Source organism: Dendrobates tinctorius, unplaced genomic scaffold (genome assembly GCF_039654945.1).
Source record: "Dendrobates tinctorius isolate UK_male_01 unplaced genomic scaffold, ASM3965494v1 ptg000551l, whole genome shotgun sequence".
Classification (NCBI taxonomy): domain Eukaryota; kingdom Metazoa; phylum Chordata; class Amphibia; order Anura; family Dendrobatidae; genus Dendrobates; species Dendrobates tinctorius.
In genome coordinates this window covers 308267-329528 of record NW_027362209.1, presented here as the reverse complement: position 1 = coordinate 329528, position 21262 = coordinate 308267, and the positions used below count along the sequence as shown (strand labels likewise).

The following is a 21262-nucleotide window of genomic DNA, read 5'->3' as shown; positions in this document are numbered from 1 at the left end:
ATAGCAGAGAGGATCACCAGCAACCTTGCAGGGCGTCGGCTGCCTTATATCCACTCAGAGATTCCCGATGTCCAATCACCCTCCGCCTGCTCTGATGACAGGTTCTTCGCATCTAAATCAATTTCACTACCTCCCTTCACCAGCAGAGGGAGTTCATCAGACATCAATGCTGAAGGGGAAAATGAACTCACAACAGATATTCATTACAGGCGACATGAGAAATAACTCCTTCATGATGAGGACGACATCTTCATCTTCTACTACGGCTCTAGAAACAGATTTGGCCAGAGTCGGTCACTGACTCCATCCCCACCGGCCGTCTATATGAAGGTTTCCCGTCTTCCCCACACTGGAATCTTCTCTCACGTTAGATCTCAGCTCTGAGTCACACACAGAAGTTTGAGGCATTAAAAAAGATCTTTTGCTTCCACAATCAACGTGGACAGAAGTGATCTGATCCCAAAGTCTCCATGTACAGTGATTTATGGGGTTTATTTCTGGCCTTAGGCTTTCCTATATTACAAGAAAAACTCCAGAAAAAGGCGATATTAAAATGTTTCTAAAGAAAATTGGCTCCAACAATTCTTGTAAGAAGAAAAAATCAGAAGACACATTTTATAATTTATCACATGTTAAACATTTATTAAAAATAAATTAATCTTTTTGGGCCCCAGAACATAGATGTACACCGCAGGGACGGCACAGATGAGGCTTTATCAAAAACCCTGAAAAGCAAACATGACATCTAAGAAGATGTGACAGAGTCCGGCTGAATGCCCCCCGCCCCCAAGTTCTCGATAGTATGGGGCGGCCTAGTTACTCCGATACTTACATGACTAATAATGGGGTCTGGGCTGCAATGTATGAAGGTCTATTAGGCCGGGCCAGAGGCAGCGTCCAATAAGTTACCTTATAACCCCCCCCCCATACACACTAGACTAAAATTCCATGAAAGCACTGATTTCGGGGGGTTTGGCCGACCATATAATGTATTTGGGGGTCTCCCGACAGATGATGTCAGGTCAGAGAAGGATCTGGCATCCTGAATTTAAGAGGATAATCCGTTTGTTCTTCCTGTAGATAATCCTCCTCTAGAGGAGTCTGGAGGCGACTCTCTCATACAGACCACAGGAAAGCTGGAATATTTGTGTGTATGGGGGAGTCGGGAGAGATCGCCGTCTGCCAAATGACCGTTCAGCCAACTCTGATCTCATGTGTATGGGGCCGTTAGTATTACACTGACAGGCAGTGATGATACACGGCACTGCAGTAGTACAGGGCATCACCGGAGCCATCAGAGGCTTGTATGTTGTATGATCGCACTGATCAGAGGGGTTTAAAAAAGGTTTAAAGTGGAAAAAAAGATCACAGTTTCAGCAACAAGAAATATCTGTCACTATATGGAAAGCAGAGTCACTGCACAATGTTAGTTACGTCACGTCCATAACTACTTTATTACACTTTATTATCCTATCCACAGTGGAGCAGATAGAAATCACAGATCCCACAGCAATAGCTGGAATTGGATTCCTCCAACCTAAAGAAAAAAAAATATCTCTATCTATATACACTGTTGAAAAAAATAAAGGGAACACTTAAACAACAGAATATGACTCCAAGTAAATCAAACTTCTGTGAAATCAAACTGTCCACTTAGGAAGCAACACTGATTGACAATCAGTTTCACATGCTGTTGTGCAAATGGAATAGACAACAGATGGAAATTATTGGCAATTATAAAGACACCCTCAATAAAGGAGTAGTTCTGCAGGTGGGGACCACATCTCAGTATCAATGCTTTCTGGCTGATGTTTTGGTTACTTTTGAATGTCGGTTGTGCTTTCACACTCATGGTAGCATAAGACGGACTCTACAACCAACACAAGTGGCTCAGGTAGTGCAGCTCATCCAGGATGGCACATCAATGCGAGCTGTGGCAAGAAGGTTTGCTGTGTCTGTGAGCGTAGTGTCCAGAGGCTGGAGGCGCTACCAGGAGACAGGCCAGTACACCAGGAGACATGGAGGGGGCTGTATGCGGGCAACAACCCAGCAGCATGACCACTACCTCCACCTTTGTGCAAGGAGGAACAGGAGGAGCACTGCCAGAGCCCTGCAAAATGATCTTCAGCAGGCCACAAATATTCATGTGTCTGCACAAATGGTTAGAAACTGACTCCATGAGGATGGTCTGAGAGCCTGACATCCACAGATGGGGGTTGTGCTCACAGCCCAACACCGTACAGGACGCTTGGCATTTGCCACAGAACACCAGGATTGGCAAATTCACCACTGGCGCCCTGTGCTCTTCACAGATGAAAGCAGGTTCACACTGAGCACATGTGACAGACGTGACAGAGTCTGGAGACGCTGTGGAGAGCGATCTTGTCATGCCTGCACCACCAGTACCGGCGCCGCCTGTCAGGTTGGGGCCGGCGTCACCTATCTCACCGGGTCCCGCTCTTCCTGCTGCTGCTGCTCCCAGGGTTCCCCCTCGGATCCCCGCTTACCGCTCTGGCCGCCGCATGACACCCTCAGCCTCCCATCCTGCAGCCCGGGGGATTCAGCAAGAGGGTTCCTCTTCCTGTCCTGCTCCAGGTATGCACCTTAGGCCGCGGGCGTGCTCCCTTCTCCTCACTTAACCCCTTCTGCACCACCCCATGTGGAGCGATCACCAATCAAGCTCCAGCACAGGGTATATCAGGCGGCTCCTCCCTCATGGAGGCGCCTGATTATCGTGTGCCTTCCGTATGGTATTCTGGCCCTGTCTGGTCACTGCTGTCTCCAGTTGCTCCTGACTCCTGTCGCTCCTGTCTCCAGTCGCTCCTGACTCCAGTCGCTCCTGACTCCGGTTACTCCTGACTCCGGTTACTCCTGACTCCTGTCGCTCCTGACTCCTGTCGCTCCTTACTCCAGTCGCTCCTTACTCCAGTCGCTCCTGACTCCAGTCGCTCCTGACTCCAGTCGCTCCTGACTCCTGACTCTGGTTACTCCTGATTCCTGTCGCTTCTGACCCCTGTTGCTCCTGGCTCCGGTCACTCCTGACTCTGGTCACTCCTGACTCCAGTCGCTCTGCCTTGTCTGTCTCACCCGCACCTGAGCCGCCCCTCTTGGTATCAGCTGTCACGGTATTCGGCTCCTTCGGGCCTGCTCCTGTCGGTCCCTGCATAGGGGTCGGCACCACCTGGCCAGCTCACCCCAGGGATCCCGGTACCGTGACCCAGAGGGTCCACTCTTGCTACTCATAACAGTATAATCAGGCCATGGACCCCGCTGGTGCCTCGGCAGCCACCCAAAAGAAACTACTCTTTTTGCGGGAGAACCAAACCCGGATTATGGCTTTTATGAAGTTCATGGACACTCGGTTATCCGCCATTCAAACCTCCGATCCAGGGAGCGCCCCTCTGCTGGTGGGACTGCAGCAGGAGCTCGCACAGCAGCGTGATACTCAGTCCCATATTCTAAATTACATTTCGTCTGTTGATGACCGTTTGCAGTCCCTGCAGTCGTCCACAGCGGCCTCTGTCCAGCCCCGCGACCCTGCACCTTACCCACCGCCACGTTTGGGGAAGCTTCCTAGGTATAGCGGGGATCCCAAATTATGCCGGGGGTTTCTTAACCAGTGCCGCCTACATTTCGAGCTGCTGCCCCAGCAATACCCGTGTAATAGGGCTAAGGTGGCATTTATCGTGTCCCATCTCGAGGGGGAGGCCTTGGCATGGGTGAACCCCCTGTGGGAGCGGGATGATCCGGTGGTATCCAGCCTACGTGACATTCTGGATACTTTCCGCCGGGTCTTTGACGAGCCCGGGCGTCTGGCCTCCACCACGGAGTCCCTTTTCAATCTCCGACAGGGAACTCTTACCTTGGGATAGTCCACTATCCGCTTCTGGACCCTGGCCTCAGAGCTTGGGTTGAATAATGAGGCATTGGTAGGGGCCTTTTGGAGGGGGCTTTCGGGGAAAATCAAGGACGAGCTTGCTGGTCGGGACACCCCCACCTCTTTAGAGGACCTTATATCCCTGGCTACTCGCATTGACTTGCGATTCCAAGAACGCTCCCGTGAGACAGTCAGGAAGAGAGGCCCGTCTAGGTTCAATCCTGCCCCCAATCCTCGTTCGTTGAAGCCTGCCAGTAGTTCTGCCCCGGAGCCCATGCAGGTGGATCGCGTTAAGCTATCAGAGCTGCGGCGCAGGGAAAGGTTACAGCAAGGTTTATGCCTCTATTGTGGTGGAACCAACCACTTCCTGCGTTCCTGTCCTGAGAGGCCGGGAAACTCCTCCGCCTAGGCCAGGTAAGAGAGGCCTTCCTAGGTGACTCTGTTCCCTCTCTACCCCTTACCATCTCAGCTTTAATTCTCCTAGGTCGGGAGCGTAGATCTGTGGAGGCATATGTGGACTCGGGTGCGGCGGGCAACTTCATTCGGATGGAAAAGGTGGACAAGTTCCGGATTCCTGTCGTCACCCTTGAAGAGCCGCGTGTGATCACCTCAGTGGATGGCAAGCCGTTACCTGTTCCCATCACCACGGTCACTCTCGTGCTGGAAATGCATATCGGAGCTCTTCACCGGGAGAGAATTGCTTTTTAAGTTTTGCCTAATTTGTTTCACGCTCTGCTCCTTGACCTGCCCTGGCTCAGGTCGCATGAGCCAGTCCTTGCTTGGCGCTCCAGGGAAGTCCTCCGCTGGGGTCACGCTTGCCAAGAACGTTGTCTGCTGCCTGTTACTCATACCAGTCTGCACCAAGTGCCCGCGGACCTTCCGGGGCTTCCCGTGGCCAACCATTCATTTGCGGATGTCTTCAACAAGAAGGAAGCTGAGACCCTTCCTCCGCATCGGGTCTACGATTGCTCAATCGAGCTAGTTCCTGGAGCTACTCCTCCCAGGGGAAGAATATACCCGTTGTCGCCTGCAGAAACCTCAGCCATGTCGGAGTACATCCAGGAAAACTTGGCCAGGGGCTTTATCCGGAAGTCGTCTTCTCCAGCAGGGGCCGGGTTTTTCTTTGTTCGTAAGAAGGATGGATCCCTTCAACCTTGCATTGACTACCGAGGCTTAAATAACATCATGGTCAAGAATAGGTATCCTCTACCACTTATCCCCGAACTGTTGACCGCCTGCGTGGTGCCCGGATCTTTACCAAACTGGATCTACGGGGGGCCTACAATTTGGTCCGAATACGTGCTGGAGATGAGTGGAAGACCGCCTTCAACATGCGGGATGGCCATTATGAATATTTGGTCATGCCCTTTGGACTTTGTAACGCCCCATCGGTCTTCCAAGAATTTGTTAACGACGTTTTCCGGGATCTCCTATACTACTCGTGCCTCCGTGGTGTATTTAGATGACATCCTCATCTTTTCATCAGACCTGTCCTCTCACAGGAGGAGTGTTCGCCTGGTCTGGCAATGCTTGCGGGAGAATCAACTTTATGCCAAGTTGGAGAAATGCCTGTTCGAGCAGACCTCCCTACCCTTCTTGGGGTATATCATCATGGACTTGGGGTTGCGAATGAACCCAGAGAAATTGTCCGCGGTGCTCAAATGGCCACGACCTGCCGGAGTGAAGGCCATTCAACGCAAATTACTATAGGCAATTCATCCCGCACTTCTCTGCTTTAACCAAGCTTATTGTTGCTCTTACCCAGAAGGGAGCAAGACCGAACATCTGGCCCTAGGAAGCTGAAGATGCATTTTTCGCCCTGAAGCGGGCCTTTGCTACGGCTCCGGTTTTGTATCGGCCAGAGGTCAGCAAGCCCTTCGTCTTCGAGGTAGACGCATCTTCTACTGGGGCTGGGGCGATTCTTTCCCAAAAGGGCGCTTGGCTCCGTGCAGGTTCTTCTCCAAGTCATTTTCACCCGCAGAGTATAACTACATGATTGGGGATCGGGAGTTGCTGGCCATAAAGATGGCGTTGGAGGAGTGGCGTTATCTCCTGAAAGGGGCGGTCCATCCCTTCACCATAGTCACTGACCACAAAAACTTGGCCTACCTCCAGTCAGCTCAAAGACTTAACTCCAGACAAGCCAGGTGGTCATTGTTTTTCTCTCACTTCGACTTTGAGCTCCACTTCCTACCCGGTGACAAAAATACCAAAGCAGATGCTCTCTCCCGGTCCCTGCAGTCACCTGAAGTGGAGGAGGCTCCGTCGCATGTTATCAATCCTGCCCGAGTTATCTCGGTAGCTCCTGTGAATCTTGATTCCGTGCAGCCTGGCAAGACCCTCATCCCGCAAGACAAAAGGGCAGAAGTACTACGCTGGGGCCACTCCTCCAAGATCGCTGGACATGCCGGCATCAAGAGGACCCTTGTGCTGGTTTCCCATTATTACTGGTGGCCTTCTCTACGCCAAGATGTCAGACTTCGTGGCCTCCTGCTCAATTTGCGCCAGGAACAAGGTACCTAGAAGCTTGTCCTCTGGCCTTCTTCTGCCGTTGCCTGTTCCCGAAGCTCCTTGGCAACACATCACCATGGATTTTGTTACCGACTTACCCCGCTCTTCTGGATCTGGTGGTAGTCTATCGGTTTTCCAAGATGGCCCATTTTGTCCCGTTACCCAGCTTGCCCACAGCTTCTGAATTGGCTAAAATCTTCATTCATCAGATTTTCAGATAACACGGACTTCCTCAGCGAATTGTGTCTGACCGCGGGGTACAGTATACCTCCCGCTTCTGCAGAGCACTCTGTAAACTCTTGGGCATATCCCTGGATTTCACTTCCGCTTATCATCCACAGACCAACGGGCAAGTCGAACGGATCAACCAAGTCTTGACCTCCTACCTGCGGAACTTCTCTAATGCTCATCATGACAATTGGGTCGATCTTCTTCCATGGGCAGAGTTTGCGCATAACTATCACTCCAATGAATCCACCACCAGGTATCCATTTTTGTGGGCTCCGGTCAGAATCCAGGTGTGCCTCTTCCATTATCTTCATCCTCCGGTGTACCCGCCGCCGATGCCCTCTCCCAAGAGTTTTCCCAGGTCTGGAGGAAGACCAAAGAGGCTCTTATACAAGCCGTGGCCGGGATGAAAAAACATGCCGACAAGAGGCGGAGGGACCTCCCACCATACCATCCAGGAGACAAGGTCTGGCTGTCGACCAAGCATATCCGCTTGAAAATCCCTTTGTATAAATTGGGCCTCCGGTACATCGGTCCCTTCGAGGTTCTTGGACGCATCAACAATACGGCCTACAGATTGAGGCTGCCTGCTTCACTCCGGGTCCATAACGTCTTCCATATATTGCTCCTGAAACCAGTCATCCTCAATCAGTTCTGTCCTGCGCCTCCCGTTGTTCCTCAGCCAGTAGGGGACGATGACGTCTTCGAAGTGAGGGATATTTTGGCCATGAAAAAGGTTAGGGGAAAGACCTTTTTTCTCATCGATTGGAGAGGCCTGAGGAGAGGTCTTGGGAATCGCGAGAGAATGTTGATGCTCCTCACATCATGGACAGATTCTTGGCCAATCTCAGAAGGAGGAGACGTAAAGGGGGGGTACTGTCATGACTGCGCCGCCGTTGCCTATGACTGCCCTGTGCACACAGGACCTGTGATGAGGTTACAGGAGGGGAGGAGTCAGGGGTCACATGATCAGGGGCATCAGTGTGTGCAGGGCTCAGTGTGCTGGAGCGCTCCCGATAATCAGCTGCGTGTGTCGCGCTGTGTGATAGTCACAGCACCTGCATGGAGGTCGACACATGCAGCTGATTATCGGGAGCGCTCCAGGGATCCGGGGTCCCGATGCAGCTATTCGCTAAGCGATATTAGCCAATAACAACTTCTCCGACGATATTCGCTCATCTCTAGTTATAACAGCTCAAAGAAATTCACCGAACTTTTCATTAAGTTTAATAGCAAGGCCCTATTAAATATTGAACACCAGCAGGACGAACCTCTAAGATGACACATGTCCTTTGTATTTTAGGCAAAAATAATAATAAATAAATTTATATATACAGTGGGGCAAAAAAGTATTTAGTCAGTCAGCAATAGTGCAAGTTCCACCACTTAAAAAGATGAGAGGCATCTGTAATTTACATCATAGGTAGACCTCAACTATGGGAGACAAACTGAGAAAAAAAAATCCAGAAAATCACATTGTCTGTTTTTTTTTCATTTTATTTGCATATTATGGTGGAAAATAAGTATTTGGTCAGAAACAAGCAATCAAGATTTCTGGCTCTCACAGACCTGTAACTTCTTCTTTAAGAGTCTCCTCTTTCCTCCACTCATTACCTGTAGTAATGGCACCTGTTTAAACTTGTTATCAGTATAAAAAGACACCTGTGCACACCCTGAAACAGTCTGACTCCAAACTCCACTATGGTGAAGACCAAAGAGCTGTCAAAGGACACCAGAATCAAAATTGTAGCCCTGCACCAGGCTGGGAAGACTGAATCTGCAATAGCCAACCAGCTTGGAGTGAAGAAATCAACTGTGGGAGCAATAATTAGAAAATGGAAGACATACAAGACCACTGATAATCTCCCTCGATCTGGTGCTCCACGCAAAATCCCACCCCGTGGGGTCAGAATGATCACAAGAACGGTGAGCAAAAATCCCAGAACCACGCGGGGGGACCTAGTGAATGAACTGCAGAGAGCTGGGACCAATGTAACAAGGCCTACCATAAGTAACACACTACGCCACCATGGACTCAGATCCTGCAGTGCCAGACGTGTCCCACTGCTTAAGCCTGTACATGTCCGGGCCCGTCTGAAGTTTGCTAGAGAGCATTTGGATGATCCAGAGGAGTTTTGGGAGAATGTCCTATGGTCTGATGAAACCAAACTGGAACTGTTTGGTAGAAACACAACTTGTCGTGTTTGGAGGAAAAAGAATACTGAGTTGCATCCATCAAACACCATATCTACTGTAAAGCATGGTGGTGGAAACATCATGCTTTGGGGCTGTTTCTCTGCAAAGGGGCCAGGACGACTGATCCGGGTACATGAAAGAATGAATGGGGCCATGTATCGTGAGATTTTGAGTGCAAACCTCCTTCCATCAGCAAGGGCATTGATGATGAAACGTGGCTGGGTCTTTCAACATGACAATGATCCAAAGCACACCGCCAGGGCAATGAAGGAGTGGCTTCGTAAGAAGCATTTCAAGGTCCTGGAGTGGCCTAGCCAGTCTCCAGATCTCAACCCTATAGAAAACCTTTGGAGGGAGTTGAAAGTCCGTGTTGCCAAGCGAAAAGCCAAAAACATCACTGCTCTAGAGGAGATCTGCATGGAGGAATGGGCCAACATACCAACAACAGTGTGTGGCAACCTTGTGAAGACTTACAGAAAACGTTTGACCTCTGTCATTGCCAACAAAGGATATATCACAAAGTATTGAGATGAAATTTTGTTTCTGACCAAATACTTATTTTCCACCATAATATGCAAATAAACTGAAAAAAAAACAGACAATGTGATTTTCTGGATTTTTTTTTCTCAGTTTGTCTCCCATAGTTGAGGTCTACCTATGATGTAAATTACAGACGCCTCTCATCTTTTTAAGTGGTGGAACTTGCACTATTGCTGACTGACTAAATACTTTTTTGCCCCACTGTATATATATAAATCTTGGTCAAAATTATCTCAGTACACAAATCTCCAAGGGTGCCCAAAATTTTGCATCGTCCCTCTTTCCTTTTTGCAATTATGAAATTGTAAAAAAGTCTATAAACAGTATATAGACTTTTTTACAATTTCATAATTGCAAAAAGGAAAGAGGGACGATGCAAAATTTTGGGCACCCTTGGAGATTTGTGTACTGAGATAATTTTGACCAAGATTTCACACCTTAATTAGCTTGTTAGGGTTATGGTGAGATCACATGGTGACCAGGAGCTACAATACTTGGGAGATGTTCCAGCAACTTCGACCAAAGGATGGTTAAAATCAAAAGACTTTATTCCAAAAAAATGATTAAAAACAGAATAGATGCATAAAAAACATATGGTTCACCAATGTGACAGACGCTTACGCGTTTCGGACTAGAGGGTCCTTACTCATAGCTATGAGTAAGGACCCTCTAGTCCGAAACGCGTAAGCGTCTGTCACATTGGTGAACCATATGTTTTTTATGCATCTATTCTGTTTTTAATCATTTTTTTGGAATAAAGTCTTTTGATTTTAACCATCCTTTGGTTGAAGTTGCTGGAACATCTCCCAAGTATTGTGCCTACAAGATTTTCCGGAATCCAAGTTCCCTGCACCGCCCAGGATTGATTGCATTCCTCCAGACTTCGCATTTGCTACGGTTTGGTGAGCTGACAAAAAACTTTTTCCTTTGTGACCAGGAGCTACAGTCTGAGGAAAGGGCTAAAAAGCCTTCACTAGACCCCTGTACAGCTGTATAATGAGGCCCAGGCTTTATAGTGAAGGGACAGGAGTGAGGGCATGTGCCCAGGAGCTACAGTCTGAGGAAAGGGCTAAAAAGCCTTCACTAGACCCCTGTACAGCTGTATAATGAGGCCCAGGCTTTATAGTGAAGGGACAGGAGGGAGAAAAGTGGGGAAAGGAGCCAGAAGAGCCGGACTGCCCATCACTAACCTGCAGAGCCGCACTCCACATATATGGCTGCTCTGTGCACAGGACCTGTGATGAGGTCACAGGAGGGGAGGAGTCAGGGGTCACATGATCTCCGGAGTGCAGACCTCCATGGAGCCTTCTCCTCAGTCAGTGACATTCCCGCCATTATTCGCCCCTCACTACTGGCACAATTACCCCGCGCCGCCTTCTCTACACAGTGTTATGTGTGGAATGTAACGTGTGATTTCTCTGGAGGGAAATAGACCCCACACATGAGGGAATTCTCCCCAGTTACCGGCCGTCTACTATATGGCGGCATATGATTGTGCTATCGACTCCACACCAGGAGCTAAAATTCCCAAATCTCTAATGTAACCGCTATAAGAGAAGATATAACAAATTTCCCCTAAACTCACACAGCGGAGGAGGCCTCACTTGGAGCAATGTGACTCGCGCACAGAAAATCTATTCCCGGTTCTGTGATAAGTTATCGGCCGACAGGAAGAAGAAAGGTCTGAATTACAGCCCAGACTGGAGGAGAAACTGCAGGAGTGAGAATTGGCCAATCAGCGCTCTTCACCCCTATACTTATCTACACAAATACAAGATAGGAAATGACAATTAGACGCCATTCTCACCACCAGAACGGAGAGGCGCTAACTTGGAGTAAAGCCGCGTTTTATCACCATGCCAATAAGCCTAATAAGATGCCGCTCGTAAGCTCAGAATGAGAGAGTCACTGCATATAATCTCCCCTATAAAAGACCCTAAGGGTCAGATCTCAGCCCACCCCGATGTCATGTATAGCACTTATAATGAATACCCCCAGAGTTTGTATTCGCCCCCACAATCACCCCCCCCACTACTGGAGTCATTCCTTCACACACTACATCTACCTAACCTGACTGAGTCTGCGGCACAACAACTCCATTTACACATCTCTGAGGAGGAAATAGTTTCAACAATCAAAAAACTAAAAAGAGGAAAGGCCCCGGGGCCGGATGGTCTTACAGCAATATATTATAAAAAATGCAGCGATGTGCTGACACCACATATAAAAACCTCTGTAATTCACTACTAAATGGCTCACAGCTGCCCCCTGAGCTCTACGTGGCGCATGTAACCGTAATCCCTAATCCTAAGAAAGATCATCTCACCACAAATTATAGACCTATATCCCTCTTATACATTGACTTCAAAATCTTTACAACCATTGTGACTAACAGGACCAATAAAATCCTCCCTCACCTCATCCATCGGGATCAGGTTGGTTTTATACCAGCGCGACAGGCCCCAGATAATATTAGGAGAGGTTTAAATATTATTCATACAACTAACCTACAGCGAAAGCGACTTCTCCTGCTTGCATTAGATACTGAGAGGGCTTTCGATTCGGCATCCTGGACATATCTCTTTACGGTTCTATCGGAAGTCGGATTCTCCCCTAAACTTATAAAGTGCCTCCAATTGTTATATGACAGCCCTATCGCTTATGTAAAACTCCCGTCACCACATCCCCCTCCAATTAATATTCAGAGGGTACCAGGCAGGGCTGTCCTCTATCTCCGGCTCTTTTTGCACTTGCAATGGAACCCATTGTGGAAGCAATAAGGAGAGATCAGAATATCCTGGGCCCTGAGAATATGGGAGACCAATATAAAGTCAGCCTCTTTGCGGATGATCTCCTGCTAACATTAATAAGTCCCCACACTACACTCCCTCACTTGTTTTCCCTCCTTCACAAATTTGAGAAGATCTCAGGGTTAAACATTAACATTGATAAAGCCGAAGCATTATTTGTAAATTTTCCTAAGACAGAGCAAACTAATATAGCCTCCCATTTTGGGTTTATACACAAAGAACATTATCTAACATATCTGGGTATCAACTTAACAGCCAACAGGTCACCTCTGTTTAGGTGGAATTACACTCCACTGATCCAAAACTTCCAGAGGGACCTGGATAGATGGGCTTCCTCAAAGTTACCCTGGCTCGGCAGAATACATGCATTAAAAATGGTGTCACTGCCTCGCTTCTTATATCTATTTAGGTCCCTCCCAATTATGGTACCAGCCAGAACGTTCACTCATTTACACTCTATGATGTCTAAGTTTCTTTGGCTCGGAAAACAACCCAGAATTGTGCAAAAACTTATGTTCCGTCACAGAAAAGAAGGGGGTTTATCCCTCCCTAATTTTACACTTTATTACAAGTCAGCACAGATTGCTCCATTAATAAGTGCGTGTTCATATCCCAATAGTCCGAGATGGGTTATTCTGGAATCATTTCTCTCCAAACCATTCTCTTTATCAGGCCTAATGTGGACCACAGACCGACTTCCACGGGGGTTAATGAATGTGGCTCCTTTCACAGTCCACTTGTTGCTTCTTTGGAGGAAAGTCTGGTTTAAATATAACTTACAATAAAGCCCTTCTCCCCTGACAGCTATATTACAAAACCCCATGTTCCCGCCAGGTCTTGAGCCTCAAATTTTTTCTTGGTGGAAGCTGAAAGGTATTCATGTACTTCAACATTTGTGTTCCCCATTTAATATCTTACTTGACAGACAGGAATTTGTTCAAAAATTTGACCCTCCAGTTAGGGAGGTAATGCGCTTGAACCAGATCTCCCACTTTGCAAAGCAGATCCTCCCGAGCGGTACTACTCTCAGGGCAACCAGTTTTGAAAATTAATGTCTAAATGACCCTTTGGGCAGGGGAACGATCTCATTGATCTACTATGCTATAAATTCTCTAAAAGATGATAAAAAATTGAAGTATATGTTACAGTGGGAGGAGGATCTGAGGTTTGAACAGTCAATTGATGAATGGTATCGTAGCTGTGACACTCTATCAGAAGGTAGTCACCAGACTTCTCTTGTGGAGACCTCCTTAAAACTATTGTACAGAGTTTATTATGTACCGGAAAAAATTCACAGCATTTTTCCTAAAATCTCGGGAGACTGTTTTAGGGGCTGTGGAATATCTGGTGACATGAGACATATTTGGTGGTCTTGTATGGTGGTTTCGGGGCTTTGGGAGAAGGTGAAGTGTCTGATAGCACAGATGTATGGTGGACCGGTTGTTCTGGAACCTTCTACCCTTTTACTGGGAACCAGGCCTTCCCGGCTTCCAAAAACCTTTCAGAAGCTAGTAAACTACTTATGTATGGCCACTAAAATCCACATTGCGGCAAAGTGGAAGTCACCCTTACTGTCAATATGTATGGTGAAAGAGAAGATGAATGACATTATGTTATTCTCATTTGTGGCCCCAGCGTTTCTTGTAGAATAAATCCCTTTCTCACACAGTCTTGTAGTAATGACTTTGTTCTCACGTTTTGTAGGAGGGTTCGTCTGACTCCATCTTATGTTATCAGCATAAGTGCGAGAGATGAGAGACCGACGACTGCAGTTTTAGTTTATTCTCGTTTATTCAGTTTATTCAGCCCTGGAATAAAGGCTCTTCTCAAAGAGAAGAAGTTGGCCTTCAGATCAGGTGACAAGGGCAGGCTGAGAGAGGTTCAGAAGGATCTGAAGTATCTAATCAGGCAGGGAAAGGCTAATTATAAGAGAAGGATTGAACTGAAATTGTCACAGAAAAGGATCCATGAAGTCTGGGAGGGTCTAAAGTCTATATCTGGGCATAGACAGACTGTCTCCAGGATGGTTGTAGATAAAGAGGGGCTTAATGAACTTAATCTATTCTTTAACAGATTTAATCACACACCGGCTGCTCTTGCCCCTGCATACTATTCACACCTCTCTGCTTCAATAACCTCACCCCCTGCTGCAACTTGTCAACTGAGCCAGGGTCTGTTCTTCACAAGTACCCTGGTTGAAAAAGAACTGAATAAGATCAAAGTTTTGAAGGATGCAGGTCCTGACGGCATCAGTGCAAGGCTAATCAAAACCTGCGGGCACCAGCTGAGTGTGATCATTACATATCTGTTCAATATGAGCCTGAGAATGGGTATAGTACCACAACTGTGGAAATTATCGTTTGTGGTACCAGTTCCAAAGAAACCTTATCCGAAAGACCTTAATGACTATAGACCTGTAGCATTGACATCACACCTGATGAAGGTATTAGAGAGATTGATTCTCACACGTCTCCGTCCTCTAGTGAGCTCGGATATGGACCCTCTCCAGTTTGCCTACAGGCCGGGCATTGGTGTGGATGATGCCATTATCCACCTTCTAGATAGGACTCTCTCTCACCTGGAGAAACCTGGGAACACTGTGAGAATAATGTTCTTCGATTTCTCTAGTGCTTTTAACACCATACAGCCAGGTCTACTGAGAGACAAGCTGGGCCTTGTTGGTGTGGACCTCCAACTCTCCACCTGGATCCTTAACTACCTCACGAACCGACCTCAGTTTGTAAAGGTTCGGGACAGTGTGTCAGACACAGTGATCTGCAATACAGGGGCACCTCAAGGTACAGTTCTTGCCCCTTTTCTCTTCACACTGTACACTGCGGATTTTAGGTGCAACTCATCTAGCTGCTACTTGCAGAAGTATTCTGATGACTCTGCAATAGTAGGCCTCATCACAGGAGGAGATGAAAGAGAGTACAGAGATACTAACCAAGCTTTTGTGGAGTGGTGTCAGAGGAACCACCTTAGGATTAATTCCGGGAAGACCAAGGAATTGGTGGTGGACTTTCGCAAGGGCAAAAATCCACCAGTAGTGGTGAACATTCAGGGAAATGACATTGAGATAGTCGACACCTTTAAGTACTTTGGTGTGATCCACAATAATAAGCTTGACTGGGCCCATCACTTGGATGCAGTGTACGGGAAGGGCCAAAGCAGGCTTTATCTGCTCAGAAGGCTGAGAGCCTTCGGAGTTAGAGGGGCACTCCTTGCATCTTTCTTCAACTCTGTTGTGGCATCAGTCATCTTCTTTGGTGTGGCGTGCTGGGGTAGTGGCATATCAGCCAGGGACAGGAATAGGCTGGACAAACTGATTAGAAGGGCCAGCTCTGTACTGGGATGCCCCCTTGACCCAGTTCAGGAAGTAGGCGACAGGAGGATACTGGCCAAGGTGAGCTACATGGTGCAGAATGATTCCCATCCCATGCATGAGACGTGACAAAGATGTGCAGTACTGTCAGTGACCGGCTACTTCATCCTAAATGTGAGAGGGAGCGCTATCAAAAGTCCTTCCTTCCTGCTGCAGTTAGGCTGTATAACCAGCACTGTCCAAAACGGAGAACAACCCACACAGTGAACTGATAGATCCAAAGTTGTGACAGTCCAGTTACATTTTTTTTTTCTTCGTATATGTACCTACCTACTGTCAATGTAATGCCTTTATGCATCTGTATCTGTACTTGTTCCTGCCTTGCTGCTGTAATGCTCTGAATTTCCCCATGGTGGGACGATTAAAGGATTATCTTTTACCGTGTGTGTCCGGCGTCAGTTCTACAGTGTGAGATATGCGGGGTCTGTGACTGAAGCTGGGGTTATACGGGTGTATACAGCATACACAGGGGTTTGCGACTGAAGCTGGGGGTATACGGGTGTATACAGAGTACACAGGGGTCTGCGAACGAAGCTGGGGATATACGGGTGTATACAGCATACACGGAGGGGTCTATGCCCGAAGCTGGGGGTATACGAGTCTATACAGCGTACACAGGGGGTTCTGTGACCAAAGCTGGGGGTATACAGGTGTATACAGAATACACAGGGGTCTGCGACCGAGTCTGCAACCGAAACTAGGGGTATACAGGTACATACAGCGTACACAGAGGTGTCTGTGACCGAAGCTGGGGATATACGGGTGTATACAGCATACACGGAGGGGTCTAAGACCGAAGCTGGGGGTATACGGGTGTATACAGCATACACAGAGGGGTCTGAGACTGAAGCTGGGGGTATACAGGTGTATACAGCGTACATAGGGGTCTGCGACCGAACCTGGGGGTATACGGGTGTATACAGTGTACACAGGGGTCTGCGACCAAAGCTGGGGATATACAGGTGTATACAGTGAACACAGGGGTCTGTGACCGAAGCTGGGGGTATACGGGTGTATACAGCGTACACAGAGGGGTCTGGGACCGAAGCTGGGGGTATACGGGTGTATACAGAGTACACAGAGGGGTCTGTGACAGAAGCTGTGGGTATACAGGTGTATACAGCATACACACAGGGGTCTGAGACTGAAGCTGGGGGTATACAGGTGTATACAGCATGCACACAGGGGTCTGAGACTGAAGCTGGGGGTATACAGGTGTATACAGTGTGAGACGCGGGGTCTGTGACCAAAGCTGGGGGTATACGGGTGTATACAGCGTACTCAGAGGCGTCTGCGACCAAAGCTGGGAGTACACAGAGGGGTCCACACAAATGCGTCTCCGCTCCGTACACCTCATACACACACGGCTCCGCTCCATACACCTCGTACACACGCGACTCCTCTCCGTACACCTCGTACACACACGGCTCCGCTCCGTACACCTCGTAAACACATGGCTCTGCTCCGTACACCTCGTACACACACGGCTCCGCTCCGTACACTTAGTACACACACGGCTCCACTTCGTGCACCTCATACACACATGGCTCCACTCCGTACACCTCGTACACACGCGGCTCCGCTCCGTACACCTTGTACACACACAGCTCTGCTCGGTACATCTCGCACACATGGCTCCGCTCCGTACACCTCGTACACACGCGGCTCCGCTCCGTACACCTCGTACACACGCGGCTCCGCTCCATACACCTCGTACACACACGGCTCTGCTCCGTACACTTCGTACACACGCGGCTCCGCTCCGTACACCTCGTACACACACGGCTCCGCTCCGTACACCTCGTACACACACGGCTCCGCTCCGTACACCTCGTACACACAAGGCTCCGCTCCGTACACCTCATACACACACGGCTCCGCTCCGTACACCTCGTACACACACGGCTCCTCTCTGTACACCTCGTACACACATGGCTCTGCTCCGTACACCTCGTACACACACAGCTCTGCTCCGTACACCTCGTACACACGGCTCCGCTCCGTACACCTCATACACACGCGGCTCCGCTCCACACACCTCGTACACACAGGGCTCCGCTCCGTACACCTCGTACACACGTGGCTCCGCTCCGTACACCTCGTACACACACGGCTCCGCTCCGTACACCTCGTACACACACGGCTCCGCTCCGTACACCTCGTACACACATGGCTCCGCTCCGTACACCTCGTATACACACGGCTCCGCTCCGTACACCTCGTATACACACGGCTCTGCTCAGTACACCTCGTACACACACGGCTCCTCTCCGTACACCTCGTACACACACGGCTCCGCTCCGTACACCTTGTACACACACTGCTCTGCTCCGTACACCTCGAACACACACGGCTCTGCTCCGTACGCCTAGTACACACGTCTCTGCTCCGTACACCTCGTACACACACGGCTCTGCTCTGTACACCTCGTACACACACGGCTCCGCTCCGTACACCTCGTACACACGGCTCCGCTCCGTACACCTCGTACACACACGGCTCCACTCCGTACACCTCGTACACACACGGCTCCGCTCCGTACACCTCGTACACACGCGGCTCCGCTCCGTACACCTCGTACACACGCGGCTCCGCTCCGTACACTTACTACACACAGGGCTCCGCTCCGTACACCTCATACACACGCGGCTCCGCTTCGTACACACACGGCTCCGCTCCGTACACCTCGTACACACACGGCTCTGCTCCGTACACCTCGTACACATGGCTCCGCTCCGTACACCACGTACACACACTGCTCTGCTCCGTACACCTCGTACACACACGGCTCCGCTCCGTACACCTCGTACACACGCGGCTCCGCTCCGTACACCTCGTACACACGCGGCTCCGCTCCGTACACTTACTACACACAGGGCTCCGCTCCGTACACCTCATACACACGCGGCTCCGCTTCGTACACACACGGCTCCGCTCCGTACACCTCGTACACACACGGTTCCGCTCCATACACCTCGTACACACAGGGCTCCGCTCCGTACACCTCGTACACACGCGGCTCCGCTCCGTACACCTCGTACACACACGGCTCCGCTCCGTACACCTCATACACACACACGGCTCCGCTCCGTACACCTCGTACACACACGGCTCCGCTCCGTACACCTCGTACACACACTGCTCTGCTCCGTACACCTCGTACACACAGGGCTCCGCTCTGTACACCTCGTACACACACGGCTCCGCTCCTTACACCTCGTAAACACAGGGCTCCGCTCCGTACACCTCGTACACACGGCTCCGCTCCGTACACCTCGTACACACACTGCTCTGCTCCGTACACCTCGTACACACGCGGCTCCGCTCCGTACACCTCGTACACACGCGGCTCCGCTCCGTACACCTCGTACACACACGGCTCCGCTCCGTACACCTCGTACACACGCGGCTCCGCACACTTACTACACACAGGGCTCCGCTCTGTACACCTCGTACACACGCGGCTCCGCTCCGTACACCTCGTACACACACGGCTCCGCTCCGTACACCTCGTACACACGCGGCTCCGCTCCGCACACTTACTACACACAATGCTCCGCTCCGTACACCTCATACACACGCGGCTCCGCTCCGTACACCTCGTACACACGCGGCTCCGCTCCGTACACTTACTACACACAGGGCTCCGCTCCGTACACCTCGTACACACACGGCTCCGCTCCGCACACCTCGTACACACGCGGCTCCGCTCCGTACACCTCGTACACACGCGGCTCCGCTCCGTACACCTCGTACACACGCGGCTCCGCTCCGTACACCTCGTACACACACGGCTCCGCTCCGTACACCTCGTACACAAGCGGCTCCGCTCCGTACACCTCGTATACATGCGGCTCCGCGCCGTACACTTACTACACACAGGGCTCCACTCCGTACACCTCGTAACACACACGGCTCCGCTCCGTACACCTCGTACACACACGGCTCCGCTCCGTACACTTACTACACACAGGGCTCCGCTCCGTACACCTCGTACACACGCGGCTCCGCTCCGTACACCTCGCACACACGCGGCTCCGCTCTGTACACCTCGTACACACACGGCTCCGCTCCGTACACCTCATACACACACGGCTCCGCTCCGTACACCTCGTACACACACGGCTCCGCTCCGTACACCTCGTACACACACGGCTCCACTCCGTACACCTCGTAAACACAGGGCTCCGCTCCGTACACCTCGTACACACACGGCTCCGCTCCGTACACCTCGTACACACACGGCTCCGCTCTGTACACCTCGTACACACATGGCTCCTCTCCGTACACCTCGTACACACACGGCTCCGCTCCGTACACCTCGTACACACGGCTCCGCTCCGTACATCTCGTACACACACGGCTCCGCTCCGTACACCTCGTACACACACGGCTCCGCTCCGTACACCTTGTACACACACAGGTCCGCTCCGTACACCTTTTACACACAGGGCTCTGCTACATCCACCCTGTTAACCCCTCCTGACCCCACACAGAAACTTCCCCTCATCCAGCACCATGACAACCAGCACAGCAGAGTCCTGCACACACTGAGGCCCCTGATCATGTGACCCCTGACTCCTCCCCTCCTATGACCTCATCACAGGTCCTGTGTGCACAGAGCAGTCATATATGTGGCAGACACTCCTGGATCTTCTGCTTTCTGGGCCGGTTCCTCCTGTGAGTCCTATTAACCCTTTCGGTCCCTGTGTTATTCTTTCCTTAGTTTCCCTGTTTGTGTGTTTCGGGTCGTTGTTCTGCTCTAAGACCCAGCCTCCACCCATCTTCAATGCAGTTACTGAGAGAAGGAGGTTGTTGGCCAAAATCTCCCGATACATGACCCCATCCATCCTTTCTTCAATACGTTGCAGTTGTCCTGTTCCCTTTACAGAAAAGCACCCCAAAGTATGATGTTTCCCCCACTAGGTGTCATGATCTGACAGTTTTAAATTGGACAAAGTGAATTTTTTTTACTTTGTCAAGTGCAATGTGTGACGTGATTGCCCCCGGTGGCCATTGGAATTATCACACGTGGTGTCTTTCATTCTAAGTTGCCCAGTGGTGGGGAGTGGTATCGCACCTTAGTGGTAGGTTTAATTGTAATTATAAATCAGGTGTGGGGCTCTATAAATGAGTCTCAGGGTATTCAATCATTGTTGGTGATAGTTGTTCATTTGCAACCAACCTTGGTGGTGGAAGGAGCTGGAGAGATTGCTCAGCTCAATCTGAGTCCTGATGTGGAAGGAGTCACCAAAGGGAGTTCTTTGCAGCGCTGACTGAACTTGGTGGCAGCTATTCAGGAGGAAGGCTGCAGTCGGTTTCTGGACTCTGTGCTGGAGCATTTGCACAGAGAGAGCTAAGTTTTCTATTTCCCCTGTTTGTGACTTTCCTTATGTGTGATCTAGTGCAGTGGTGGGATTAGTTTCCGCACCGGCCAATGCCCTAGCGAGGGACTAGGTTCAGGGCGAGTCAGGGCATAAGGTTCGCGTGCGGCGACAGGTGCGGAGCCTGTATAGGGAACGTAAGGAGTGCAGGGACGCTTCCTCAGGGGAGCTCAGGAGGTCTCCACGTCCCTATTTCCTATTACAGGGCCCACCACTGTAATTGTTCCTGTGTTTCCCCTTATTATTTAAATTCGCCAGCTGGAGGCGGGGTATCCAGTTTTACGTGTACTTTTTAAATTCGCCAGCTGGAGGCGGTGTATCCGGCTGCACG

General features: G+C 50.1%; 1 protein-coding gene across 1 annotated transcript in view; it reads left to right on the top strand.

The window, feature by feature from the left end:
* The window catches only part of LOC141078395 (oocyte zinc finger protein XlCOF29-like), a 50947-nt gene that overhangs the window by 13455 nt on the left and 16230 nt on the right, over window positions 1–21262 (top strand). The gene's annotated exons all lie outside the window — the stretch shown is intronic.